The sequence below is a fragment of the Palaemon carinicauda genome, chromosome 25 (assembly GCF_036898095.1).
Source record: "Palaemon carinicauda isolate YSFRI2023 chromosome 25, ASM3689809v2, whole genome shotgun sequence".
NCBI classification, from domain to species: domain Eukaryota; kingdom Metazoa; phylum Arthropoda; class Malacostraca; order Decapoda; family Palaemonidae; genus Palaemon; species Palaemon carinicauda.
This window is the reverse complement of record NC_090749.1, coordinates 99644203-99657614: the sequence shown is the minus strand read 5'-3', so window position 1 is coordinate 99657614 and position 13412 is coordinate 99644203. Positions and strand designations below refer to the sequence as shown.

The window sequence follows — 13412 nt, the reverse complement described above, 5'->3', positions numbered from 1 at the left end:
GAGGAGGCCGGGGGTGAAGCCGTCGATGATCCTAAGGAAGACCTTCGCCTAAGGTATGGATCATTCTGCCCAACCGGGCAACTCTGCTGACGCTATGGCATAGAGGTTCAGAGACACTGAATTCGCTGATAGAGACGGCAGGCGCGATATCCTTGGCTGATCACAGAGATCGTGCGGGAATGGGCATCGGGAAGCTGTCATTCGGATGAGTAACCTTAAGCATCCTCCCAGCGAAAAACCTGCAATCCCAGAGTTCGTGAACTCCTTTTAGGACTATGCCCCCCCGGGGGAGTCTCCCGCGCCATCTGTTCCTGATAGGAGGAAACTGCAATTGGACACCTTGTCCCAGTTGTCGTAGCCGATAACTTAGGCCGACGTGGTTGAAAGAAAAGGGCGCTGGAGCCCTGCAGAGTCTGGAAGAAAGCGCCTTGTAGGAGTGAAAACGGAAGTCGATTTCCTCCGCACAGCCGCTGTCTAAGTCTCTGTCCTTGGGCACAAACAAACTCTTCTCAAGGATGGAAGGGTGTCTGAGGTCGTCGACCTCCACAGATGAGACACCCGAAGGAAGCTCTCAGTCAGCGCGTCCAGATGATACAACATAGAGCTTGTCCGCAAGTTAGATACTTAACGACGAAAGGCCAAGGTGCCTGAGCTCGAGAGGAGGAAAGTACCCATGATCTTCCTGTAGCTTCCTTGAACCAAACCTCGGGCCGTAACCGAGGAGGGAAAGAACCTGGTAAGCTCCCAGAGGAAGGGGTAAGCAGTCACCCCTTGTCCGATGGAGAAATCTCGAACGGAAAGCCCCCACCCCCCCAAATCCTTCCAGGGAATGACGGGGAAGGGCTAACCCAGGTTCAGGAAAGAGGAGTGTTGCTCAGATCTCCCTTAAGTTTCTCCTATTCTTGCAAGTGCCATGCTCTGCGTTTACGGGGTGAGGCCGTGTTCTGGAAATACGCTCCAGAAGAACTCGCCAGGCTGGCCCTGCTGCGAAAACCCCATTGGGAATCGTGGTCGTAATCGCCCTGGAGCTCGCGCGATGGTAATTCAAAGATTTTCGCGTGGGCGAACGTGGAAGGGCCCATGCGCGGTAACGCAAACGAAGGTGAGCGAAGGAGCGCAGAAGGAGGGCGAGCGTGGTAGGAAGGGCGAGAGCTGGTGGTCGGCGAGCGATAACCCATAGACGAGCAATGGATACAGCAAGAAATAAGCTGACGTTTGTGCGAAGAAACACTGTAGGTTCGCGCGACGGAACACCATCCGTCCGTGCGATGGAAAACCGTTGGTTCGCGCGTGGGGGAACATTGGAGAGCATGGGCGCGGATGCGCATGAGCGTAGACGTGCAGGCACGTGGGCGTGTGGGCGCGCAGGCGTGTGGTCGCACGGGCGAGCTGTCGCGCGGGCGAACGGTCGCACAGGCGCGCGGGCGAGCGGTCGCGCGGGCAAGCGGTCGTGAGGGTGGGCAGGTGGATGAGCGTGAGTCCGAGGCGGCGAACGCAAGCGTTAGCGCGATGGCGAGGAAACGCGCTGCCGCGTGGGCGAGGAAGACCGCTGGCAATATGGATCAACAAGCGATCGGTGGTGAGCTGGTGAGCACTAACGCGCAGGTTGGCGATGGCGCGTTGTGTTATGCCGACAATGGTCGAGCAGCATGCGCAGGTGAGCGATCGTGCGTTGGCGAGCAGTATGCGAAGGTGAGCGATCGCGAGCAGCATGTGCAGGAGGGCGATCACGCGATGGTGCTCAGAATGCGCAGGGTCGCGCGATGGTGATCAGTATGCACAGGGTCGCGCGATAGTGATCAGCATGCCAGGGTCGCGCGATGGTGATCAGCATGCCAGGGTCGCGCGATGGCGATCAGCATGCGCAGGTGGGCGGTCGCGCGATGGCGAGCAGCATCTGCAGGTGACGATCGCGCGATGGCGAGCAGCATCCGCAGGGTAGACGATAGCGCGATGGTGATCAGCATGTGCAGGGTCGCGCGATGGTGATCAGCACCCGCAGGTGTGCGGTTGCGCGATGGCGATCAGCATCCGCATCCGCAGTTGAGGGTCGTGCGATGGCGATCAGCATCCGCAGTTGAGGGTCGTGCGATGGCGATCAGCCTCCGCAGTTGAGGGTCGCGCGATGGCGATCAGCATCCGCAGTTGAGGGTCGCGCGATGGCGATCAGCATCCGCAGTTGAGGGTTGCGCGATGGCGATCAGCATCCGCAGTTGAGGGTCGCGCGATGGCGATCAGCATGCGCAGGTGAGCTAGTAGCTGGCGAACCATGTTCCTTCAGAAGTGTTGGAGAACGTTGGCGTGCCGGCTGTAACACACGCGGGCGATCCGGAGATCGCCGAGGGACAGGTGATCGCTGGCGAGCTGATGATCCCTGGCGAGCTGATGATCGCTGGCGAGCTGATGATCGCTGGCGAGCTGATGGTCGCTGGCGAGCTGATGGTCGCTGGCGAGCTGATGATCGCTGACGAGCAGAAGGCTACGCATGGAAGCCTGCGCATAGAAGAAGAGTCCTTGACCCCGACCTGAACCGAAGTTCTAGATCGCGAGGGCGAACGTGGGCGCACAGGGCGCGTAACAGGAACCAACAGGAACAGCAGGGATGATCATCATGAAAGTGCTGAACACAGCAGAAGGGCGCGCAGGGAAACCCTGACACGCAAGGGAAGAACCCCCGTGGGAGGCAACCCTTTGCCCCGAAGGGATCGTTGTCCGCCGGGACACTGATGTCCGTCGGAAGACCGCTGTCCGTCGGAAGACCGCTGTCCGTCGGGAAGACCGTTGTCCGTCGGGAAGACCGTTGCCTGTCGGAAGACGAGATCAGACTGCTGTCTATCTGCACCAAGGCGGAAGATCAAGAAAAAGGAGTTGTAGGCTACAAACAGAGATTCAAAAAGGCGCCTCTTAGCACCCTTATAGGGAGATGAGAAGCCCTTACGACGAGGCGGACGGTGGGCCTTACGGCGAGGGAGGCCAACAGCAACAGCAACAGAAGAATCCTCCGAAGAGGAGTCTCTATGAGTGTACTCTCTCGCGAATGAAAGAAAAACACTTCGTAGAAGAGACTGGTCAGCCAGTGACCTAAAAGGAGCAATCCTCCGAAGAGGAGCTCCTGCAGTTGCCCAGTCCCTTGAGCGAAACTGCAGGTGTGACCGCTCAGCACCAAGAGCATAGTCGCACGAAAAAAAGGCAAGAGAAGAACCCCCCAAAAGGGGAAAAACTCAAGCCTGGACAGGAAAAACTTCCCTCGGAAGGAAAGTTACCCGCCCAAGGAGGCAAGCCTCCTGAGAGTTCTAAAATGAACTGGAGAGCTGTCCGTCGTCACGGGAGTACTTCCAGTAGAAGGAGACATGCCCCTGACGAAAATACAAGGGGGGAGGCAGCAACAGCCGAATCCCCAGGCCTCAACAAGACAGCTCACACCGTTGCCATATTACAGAAACGAACTAGATCGGTAACTGTAAAAAAATAAAACAAAAATCATTAGTATACATTCATTCCCCCGGGAAGGCTCCGAAGAGGAATCCCGAGGGAAAGGAACCAAGAATTACACAACAGGCACGTGCCCTCACAACCACTTACACTCACGGAAGGAGAGCTGTAACCAAAACAGAATTATAACAATTATAATTATGAAACTATGTAATTATGTAATTCAAAAATGAATGAACACTAAAGAAAGAACGAAAACCCCGAAAGGAATCGTTCTACAAGCTGAAAAAAACAACTACAATTAGATTCATAAACTAATTGAGACAAACGTACGGCGTAGCAACCCCCCCACACGGAAAGGAAGCTACAAGGGCGTAGTAACACGTAGTAAAAGGGTGAACGACCTCAAGAGAGAGAGAGAGAGAGAAAGACCGAAGTCAAACTCGATCGCCACCCATAAAATTACGCCGTGGAGGCCTAACTGCCGAGAACACCACGTAGATATCGTACACTACACACACAAATCTGAAAAGGAAACTTACTGATTTCTATACTTAAATATATATACAAACATGAAAACATGTTTATATATATATTGAGTACAGTAAAAGAAAAGTAAGCGATTAAGTAAAGACAGAACAAACAATGGCTGCCAAGAGAGGACCAAGACAGAGACGTCTGTCACAGTCCGAGCCAAAAGTGAAAGTGAGCATTCATCTGTGTGAGGGGGGGAGGGGTAGCTAGCTACCACTCCCCTACCCCCCCGCTAACTAGCGCGGGGGTAATACACCCTCGTTAAATTCTAATGGCTCGCCATTTCAGCTGCGCTAAAATGATATCTTGATTATAAAATAAATTTTTGAATATACTTACTCGGTGAATATATAATAGCTGACGTCTCCGACGGCTCGACAGATTCCAAAAACTCGCGAGCGATCGCCGTGAAGGTTGCGGGTGTGCCCACTAGCGCCGACTATCGGCCAGATACCGCATATACTTGTCAATTTCTCCAGTTCTTCTCAGTCCGCTGGGTCTCTATCGGGGAGGAAGGGAGGGCCTTTAATTTATATATTCACCGGGTAAGTATATTCCAAAATTTATTTTATAATCAAAATATAATTTTTCAATATTAAACTTAGCCGGTGAATATATAATAGCTGATTCACACCCATGGTGGTGGGTAGAGACCAGTATTAATACAATAAAGGCGTATATGCTCAAGAGTTTTTTGACAATTATTTCATAAAAAACCAACTTAAGTATAGGTACCTGGCAAGGAAGCTGACTCTGACGATTACTCTGCCTCATTAGTCCGCTTTCCTCACGAAGCCCAGCCATCCTCTCAGGATGCTGAAAGACTCCCAGGAGCTGTTATATCCAGGGCGAACACCCCTATAACAGGACCTCATCAATACCCTTAATCTGGGCGCTCTCAAGAAACAACATTTGACCACCCGCCAAATCAAAAAGGATGCGAAAGACTTCCTAGTCTTCCGTACAACCCAAGACAAGATTAAAAACATTTCAAGAGAAGATTAAAAGGATATAGGGATTAAGGGAATGTAGTGGTAGAACCCTCACCCACTACTGCACTCGCTGCAACGAATGGACCCAGGGTGTAGCAGTCCTCATAAAGAGTCTGGACGTCTTTCAAGTAAAATGAAGCGAACACCGACTTGCTCCTCCAAAAGGTCGCGTCCATAATACTTCGAAGAGACCTGTTCTGTTTAAAAGCCACCGAAGTTGCTATCGCTCTCACTTCGTGCATCTTGACCTTAAGCAAACAACGATCTTTCTCATTTAAATGAGGATGTGCCTCCCGGATTAAAAGTCTAATAAAGTACGATAACGCATTTTTAGACATGGGCAATGAGGGCTTCTTAACGGAGCACCATAAAGCCTCAGAATCACCTCGTAATGGTTTAGTTCGAGCTAAGTAAAACTTAAGAGCTCTAACGGGGCACAGTACTCTTTCAACTTTGTTACCTACGATTTCTGACAGACTAGGTATTTCAAAAGATTTAGACCAAGGACGAGAAGGCAGTTCGTTCTTGGCCAAAAAACCAAGTTGAAGCGAACATGTAGCTTTATTTGTAGAGAAGCCGATGTTCTTACTAAAAGCATGGATCTCACTGACCCTTTTAGCCGAAGCCAAGCACACCAAAAAAAGCGTCTTGAGGGTGAGATCCTTCAGGGAGGCTGAATGCAATGGCTCAAACCTGTCTGACATTAGGAACCTTAGGACCACGTCTAAGTTCCAAGCGGGAGTTGACATACGACGCTCCTTAGAGGTCTCGAAGGACTTAAGGAGATCTTGGAGATCTTTGTTATTTGACAGACCCAAGCCTCTATGTCTGAAAACAGACGCCAACATGCTCCTGTAGCCTTTAATAGTGGGAGCAGAGAGGGAGCGAACATTTCTCAGATGCAGGAGAAAGTCCGCAATTTGGGCTACAGAGGTACTGGAAGAGGAAATAGTTACGTGGGGCTGCCGTAAGAGATCCATCCGTAAAGGCAGACTCCTTGGGACGTCTACCAGCCATTGAAGTACCTCTGTGAACCACTCTCTCGCGGGCCAGAGGGGAGCAACCAACGTCAACCTTGTCCCTTCGTGAGAGGCGAACTTCTGCAAAACCTTGTTGATGATCTTGAACGGCGGAAATGCGTAAGCGTCCATGTGAGACCAGTCCAACAGAAAAGCATATATGTGGGCCGCCTCTGGATCTGGGACTGGAGAGCAATAGGTCGGGAGCCTTTTGGTCAGTGAGGTCGCAAAGAGGTCTATGGTGGGCTGACCCCAAGTCATCCAAAGACTCTTGCACACGTCCTTGTGGAGGGTCCATTCTGTAGGGATCACCTGACCTCTCCGACTGAGACAGTCCGCCAAGATGTTCAATTTCCCCTGGACGAACCTCGTCAACAGTGAGATGCCTCGATCTTTTGACCAGATGAGGAGGTCCCTTGCGATGACGAATAGCGTGTGGGAGTGAGTGCCTCCTTACTTGGAGATGTACGCCAAGGCTGTGGTGTTGTCCGCATTCACTTCTACCACCTTGTTTCGGAGAAGACTCTCGAAACTCGTCAAGGCCAAGTGAACAGCCAACAGCTCCTTGCAGTTGATGTGAAGGCTCCTCTGATCTGTTGTCCAAAGACCCGAACATTCCAGACCGTCCAGAGTCGCTCCCCAACCCAAATCCGACGCGTCTGAAAATAACACGTGGTTTGGATTCTTGACTGCCAGGGACAGACCCTCTCGAAGACCTATATTGCTGTCCCACCAGTTCAGGCACGTCTTTACTGGTTCGGAGATCGGGACCGAGACCGCCTCCAAAGTCTTGTTCTTGTTCCAATGGGAGTCTAGATGGAACTGGAGAGGGCGAAGGTGAAGTCTCCCTAGAGAGATAAATTGTTCCAGGGATGACAGCGTCCCTAGGAGGCTCATCCAACTTCTCACAGAGCAATGGTCTTTCCTCAGCATGAGGCGGACTTTGAGCAAGGCTTGCTCTATCCTGGTGGCAGACGGAAAAGCCCGAAAAGCTAGACTGTGAATCTCCATCCCCAAAATAGAGAATCGTTTGGGAGGGAGTCAGCTGAGACTTCTCTATGTTCACCAAAAGTCCCAACTCCTTTGCAAGATCCAACGTCCATTGAAGGTCCTGCAGACAGCGATGACGGGACGACGCTCTGAGCAGCCAGTCGTCCAGGTACAGGGAGGCTCGAATCCCCGATAAATGTAGAAATTTTGCCACATTTCTCATGAGCCTCGTAAACGTAAAAACAAGAGGAGCAGGGCTGAGGCCGAAGCACAGTGCTCGGAATTGGTACACCACATTCCTGTATACAAACCTCAGATACGGTTGAGAATCCGGGTGTATAGGAATGTGGAAGTACGCATCCTGCAGGTCGAGAGAGACCATCCAGTCTCCCACTCTGACTGCTGCTAGAACGGATTTGGTGGTCTCCATCGTAAATTTTGTTTTGACAACAAAAACGTTGAGTGCACTGACATCCAGCACCGGCCTCCAACCTCATGTATGCTTTGGTACCAGGAAGAGACGGTTGTAAAATCCCGGTGATTGAAGGTCCGAGACTTTCACCACCGCTCCCTTCTCTAGCAACTGAGACACCTGCAGCTGTAGTGCCTGTCTCCTTGACTCCTCTCGATACCTGGGAGAGAGGTCTATAGGGACTTTTACCAGAGGAGGTCTCCGTACAAAAGGTATTCTGAACCCCTCCTTTAGCAACAAAACAGACTCCCGGTCTGCACCCCTCTTCTCCCAGGCCTGCCAGAAGTTGTTCAGTCTGGCCCCTACCGCTGTCTGAGGACGTGGGCAGTCAGACTCTGCCACGGGAGGACTTAGATCCTCTCCTCTTACCTCTCTTACTATCGGCACGAGCGCCTCCCTTACTGGGGGCTCTGCCACGAAAGGGCGGGATAAACCTCGTTGCTGGAGTATCGAGCTTAGGTCTAACGACATAAGAGGATGAAGGAGCAGCCTTACGCGCTGACGTAGCCATCAAGTCATGGGTATCCTTTTGTACTAGAGACGCTGCGATATCCTTAACCAACTGCTGTGGGAACAAGGCAGATGACAACGGAGCAAAGAGAAGCTCTGACCTTTGACAGGGAGTTACTCCTGCCGAAAGGAACGAACAAAGAGTCTCCCTCTTCTTAAGGACTCCTGCCGTAAAGGTAGCAGCGAGCTCATTAGAGCCATCACGGATAGCTTTGTCCATGCAGGACATAATTAGCACGAATACATCACGGTCGGCCGAAGAGATCTTCCTGCTCAAGGCTCCCAGCGACCAATCCAAGAAGTTAAAAACTTTGAAGGCCCTATAAACCCCTTTGAGGAGATGATCAAGGTCCGAAGAGGACCAGCACACTTTTGAGCGTCTCATGGCCAGGCGACGGGGAGAGTCTACGAGGCTTGAGAAGTCTCCCTGGGCAGAGGCAGGAACTCCCAAGCCGAGAACTTCTCCCGTGTCATACCAGACGCTCGCTCTAGAAGCCAGTTTAAAAGGGGGGAAAGCAAAGGCTGTCTTCCCCAAACTCCTCCTGGTGATCAACCAGTCGCCTAGTAAACGCAAAGCTCTCTTAGAAGAGCGAGAGAGCACTAGCTTAGTAAACGACGGCGTCGAAGTAGCTAGGCCTAACGTAAACTCTGATGGAGGCGAACGAGGAGCAGCAGTCACAAAATGGTCAGGAAACAGTTCCTTAAAAATCAGCATGATCTTTTTAAAATCAAGAGAGGGCTGAGCAACTCTAGGCTCCTCTCCATCCGAAAAAGTCCCTAAAGGAATATCAGTTGGAAGGGGATCAGCGACTTCCTCATCCGACGGAACTTCGTCCGACAACTGCCGAGTCTCATGATACGGAGAGACATGCCGAGGAGGCAACGCTTGACAGGCAATGTCAACAAGCAACGGAGCAGCAGCAGCAGAAGAGGAAACAACGTCATGTCGCTGTTGAAAGGACTGAAAGTCTTGTGACTGACCAACAACAACAGCTGAAGTTGATTGACGCTCGACATCACGTCGGACCTGCATTGACTGCAGAGTCTGAGCAGGCAAAACAACCTCCGACTGCGGTGACCGACGCTCAACGTCACGTCGAGGCAACGGAGCCGGTCGGCGAACGTCAGTGCGGGGCTGCGGCGGCAGCAGCTGAATGTCAGTCTGAGACTGTAGCAAAGGGGGATCCATGTCACGTGACTGACGAGAATGACTAGGCACACGACTAGCATAGCGTTTCAAAGCACTAGAAACGTTAGCACTAACGTCAAACGGACGAGAAAACACTCGTTTAGGCGGCTGAAGGCCAGAGTCACGTTCAGCGCACTGGCGACTCGCAAGCAAAGGATCATCGTGAACCTGATCAAAGTCATACTCTTCCATAAGGGAGGCAAGCTTAGACTGCATGTCCCGCAGGACAACCCACTTCGGATCAACGGGAGTCAGAACGGGCCGTGACGTCGGTAACGTCTGCGTTGGCAAAACATTGCCTCTACCGAGACCCTCGGACCCCGTGTTACGCTTTCGCTTAATAGGCGAACAGTCATCTGACGACTGCAAATGGTCAGAGCTGCCCCAATGGCTACAGCCAGGATGCTGGACCTGTCCTGAAGGGACTGACTTTCGCTTCAAGGGTCTAGAAACCTTGCGCCAAGGTTTCTTGTGCGATAAGTCTTCGGAGGACGAGGAGAACTTAGTCTCACCCGTCTTATGGTAAGGACAATCTTGACGAGAAACGTCCGATACCAAAGAGGGAACGTCTGTACGTTGGTTTACGCCTCTCGCCCCCTTAAGTCCAACGACATTACTTCTCCCTGGTGCAGGGGAGCCTGAAAGAGGTCTAGGACTAGGGGAGCGACAAGCACGAACAGACGAACCCTCGGCCGCAACACTAAACACATTTTGCGCACTTATCACTTTATCACTTAGATTTTCTGTTTTACCACTCTGACACTTCAACAACTTAACATCTGACATATGTTGGTTTCTGTCCGATGCTAAGGACTCAACTTTTTCGCCTAAAGCTTGAATCGCTAAAAACATATCCCGCATGGACGGTTCATGAGTGCTAGTAGGGGGTTCAGGAACAACTACTACAGGGGAAGGATTAGGTTCGGGGGCATGGGAGGAGGAAAATTCCAAAAATCTAGAGGAGCTTCTCCTCACCCTATCTCTCTCAAGCTTACGAGTATATTTTTCATACTCAATCATTCGAATTCCGACAAGACCACGCACTCCTCACACCGATCTCCTAATTGGCAGGATTTACCCCGGCAATTAGAACAAACAGTATGAGGGTCGATAGAGGCCTTGGGAAGACGTTTGTTACAATCCCTCGCACACTTGCGATATACAGGAGAAGGGTCAGCCATTTTGAACAATCAGAGAAAATCCAAGTCAAAACCAAATTCATCAACAATAAACACCAGCCAAAAAAAAGGGTTTCAAGAGTTTAATTGAAGAAACACACCAACACAGCGAAAGCCAATAAACAACCAAAATAAAGTACTTCACCAATTCGGTCGAAAACTCGAGGTCATAAAGCGAGCGGAACCAACTTGTCGACAAGACCGACAGAGAAGAACTGGAGAAATTGACAAGTATATGCGGTATCTGGCCGATAGTCGGCGCTGGTGGGCACACCCACAACCTTCACGGCGATCGCTCGCGAGTTTTTGGAATCTGTCGAGCCGTCGGAGACGTCAGCTATTATATATTCACCGTCTAAGTTTAATATTTAAAAAGGTAAACCCAATGTAAATAGCGTGGTTTGTATTTCGGTTACGGAACAATTAATGTTTTAACTGTGATATCTAAAACAAGATAAGTGAAATTACAAATGGCTGGTAACAAAACCATCATTTATTTAATCATATAAATGGAAATTTAATTTACAGTGACATCTACAAATGATAAATAAAATGACTAACTGCTGGCAAAAAGAACCATAATTTTTCTAATCATACATATAAATTGAAGGTGTAAGTATCCAAAATCCAGGAATCAAATCATCCCTAGGATAATGTCTAATGACTGGTATCTATAAGAAAAGCTATACAGTACATACATATTCAATATATGATAAATGTTAACCCTTTTGCTCCCAAAAGGACGTACTGGTACGTTTCACAAAACTCATCCCTTTACCCCCATGAACGTACTGGTACGTCCTTGCAAAAAAATGCTATTTACATTTTTTTTTTGCATATTTTTGATAATTTTTTGAGAAACTACAGGCATTTTCCAAGAGAATAAGACCAACCTGACCTCTCTATGACAAAAATTAAGGCTGTTAGAGCAATTGAAAAAAAATATACTGCAAAATGTGCTTGAAAAAAAAAAATAACCCCCAAGGGTTAAGGGTTGGAAAATTCCAAATAGCCTGGGGGTAAGAGGGTTAAAATAGCAATGGACTGATAGCTCCCAATGCAAAATCACTCTTGCTCATTAACCATCTCGTATGTTTTGCACAACGGCTCAAAATATGCCTTCCACACTGCACCGTAAGGGACAAATTTACTTGTGCATTACACGCACGGTGATATAATGTCACCGTTTATGTAATGATACATATTTGAACATTTGCCTGTCGTAGGAGGCAATTACTGACGACATATCTCTATCAACATAAATAACTAGAGGGGCACTCAGCCGAGAGCATGCCTTTGCCACGCAAAGCATTCATACTTCATTCATAACTCCAATGCGTAATTGTACTTCAACGTATTTTCTTCAAAAATCTAATGACTTTGTCCTTGGGTCGTACCCAACATTATTATTATTATCAAATGCTAAGCTACTACCCTAGTTGGAAAAGCAGGATGCTATAAGCCCAGGGGCCCCAACAGGGAAAATAGCCCAGTGAGGAAAGGAAACAAGGAAAAATAAAATATCTCAAGAACAGGAACATTGAAATAAATATTTCCCATATAAACAATAAAAACTTTAACAAAACAAGAGGAAGAGAAGTTAGACAGAATAGTGAGCCCGAGAGTACCCTCAAGCAAGGGAACTCTAACCCAAGACAGTGGAAGACCATAGTACAGAGGCTATGGCACTAACCAAAACTAGAGAACAATGGATTGATTTTGGAGTGTCCTTCTCCTAGAAGAGCTGCCAACCAGAGTTAAAGAGTCTCTTCTACCCTACCCATGAGGAAAGTAGCCACTGAACAATTACAGTGCTGTAATTAACCCCTTGAGTGGAGAAGAATTATTTGGTAATCTCAGTGTTGTCAGGTGTATGAGGACAGAGGAGAATCTGTAAAGAATAGGCCAGACTATGTCCACCATCATTCGTTGAAATTGTTCAGTAGTTTTTCCATAATGTTGTTCACGTAAAAAATAAACTAACACAATATTTGCGATGTACTTAGCATTGCGATTATTTTTGAAGTACCGCTGCGTACTTGTACTTCGATATACTTTATCTAAAATGTTACAGATTCATCCTTGGGTCATACAAAACTTGACTACCAAGTTTGGCCAAAATTGGTATGACAGTTTTTGTGTAAAGTTGCTTACATACAAACAAACAGACAGGAGTGACTGCATAACCTTCGCAAAATTCTGAAGGCCATTCATCTGCGAGAAATTCTATTTACCAACATCTGAGTTACATCATTCAACCATAAGCATCGAAAAAGCAGTACTGTACTTATTCAATTGAAAGAAATTATATACATGTATAAAAATCGTCTTGGGTTAGAGTTCTCTTGCTTGGGGGTACACTCAAGCTCACTATTCTATCTTATTTCTCTTCCTCTTGTTTTCTTAAAGTTTTTAAAGGAAATATTTATCTTAATGTTGTTACTCTTCTTCAAATATTTTATTTTCCTTTCCTCACTGGGTATTTCCCCTGTTGGAGCCCTTGGGCTTAGAGCATCTTGCTTTTCCAACTAGGGTTGTAGCTTAGCAAGTAATAATAATAATAATAATAATAATAATTTCTTTATGTCATCCGAGATTTACTAACTCACAGAAAAGGTTCCTATGGCATACAGTATTATTATTCAATGGCCGCCAATATACCCGTAAGGGAAGGCATCATGCAGAGCGGCCGAGACTAATAACAAACAAAATTATAAAATTAACATGTGTCGCTACCTAGAATTATGAAAAACAGACAATTATAATACTCAACTTGGGAGTAGGGATCTCCTAAACGAATGACATCTTCATAAACACCGAAACACAAAGCTATGAAAGCAACGTGTCCGAATCTCACTGGTGCTAGAAAAGGAATGAGGGAAGAAGCGTGGGTAGTGGTAGGGGTGGGGGGGACGGTAGTCGTAGTAGAGGGCAGTGGTTGGATATAGAACAGCACCTCGTAGTATCGGGGGATATTGGGGAAGGAGAGGACTAATTGGTAAGGGACCTCTGGTAGGGGTTCTAACACGCCCCAGTTACTATACCTACACTCCATTAGAGTGAGAGAGCTGAGTATATTCCTGGCATTCCATGCAA

General features: G+C 48.5%; 1 protein-coding gene across 3 annotated transcripts in view; it reads right to left on the bottom strand.

Annotated features, from left to right (window-relative positions):
• Positions 1-13412, bottom strand: part of LOC137618730 (uncharacterized) — a 43259-nt gene that overhangs the window by 19600 nt on the left and 10247 nt on the right. The window contains exon 4 of one of the 3 annotated variants that reach the window (XR_011039828.1): positions 10734-10760. The exons of the other annotated variants lie outside the window; for them this stretch is intronic. The gene's annotated coding sequence lies outside the window, so the exon portion shown is untranslated. Of the gene's footprint in view, positions 1-10733; positions 10761-13412 lie in introns of those variants that run through there. 3 annotated transcript variants of the gene reach the window in all.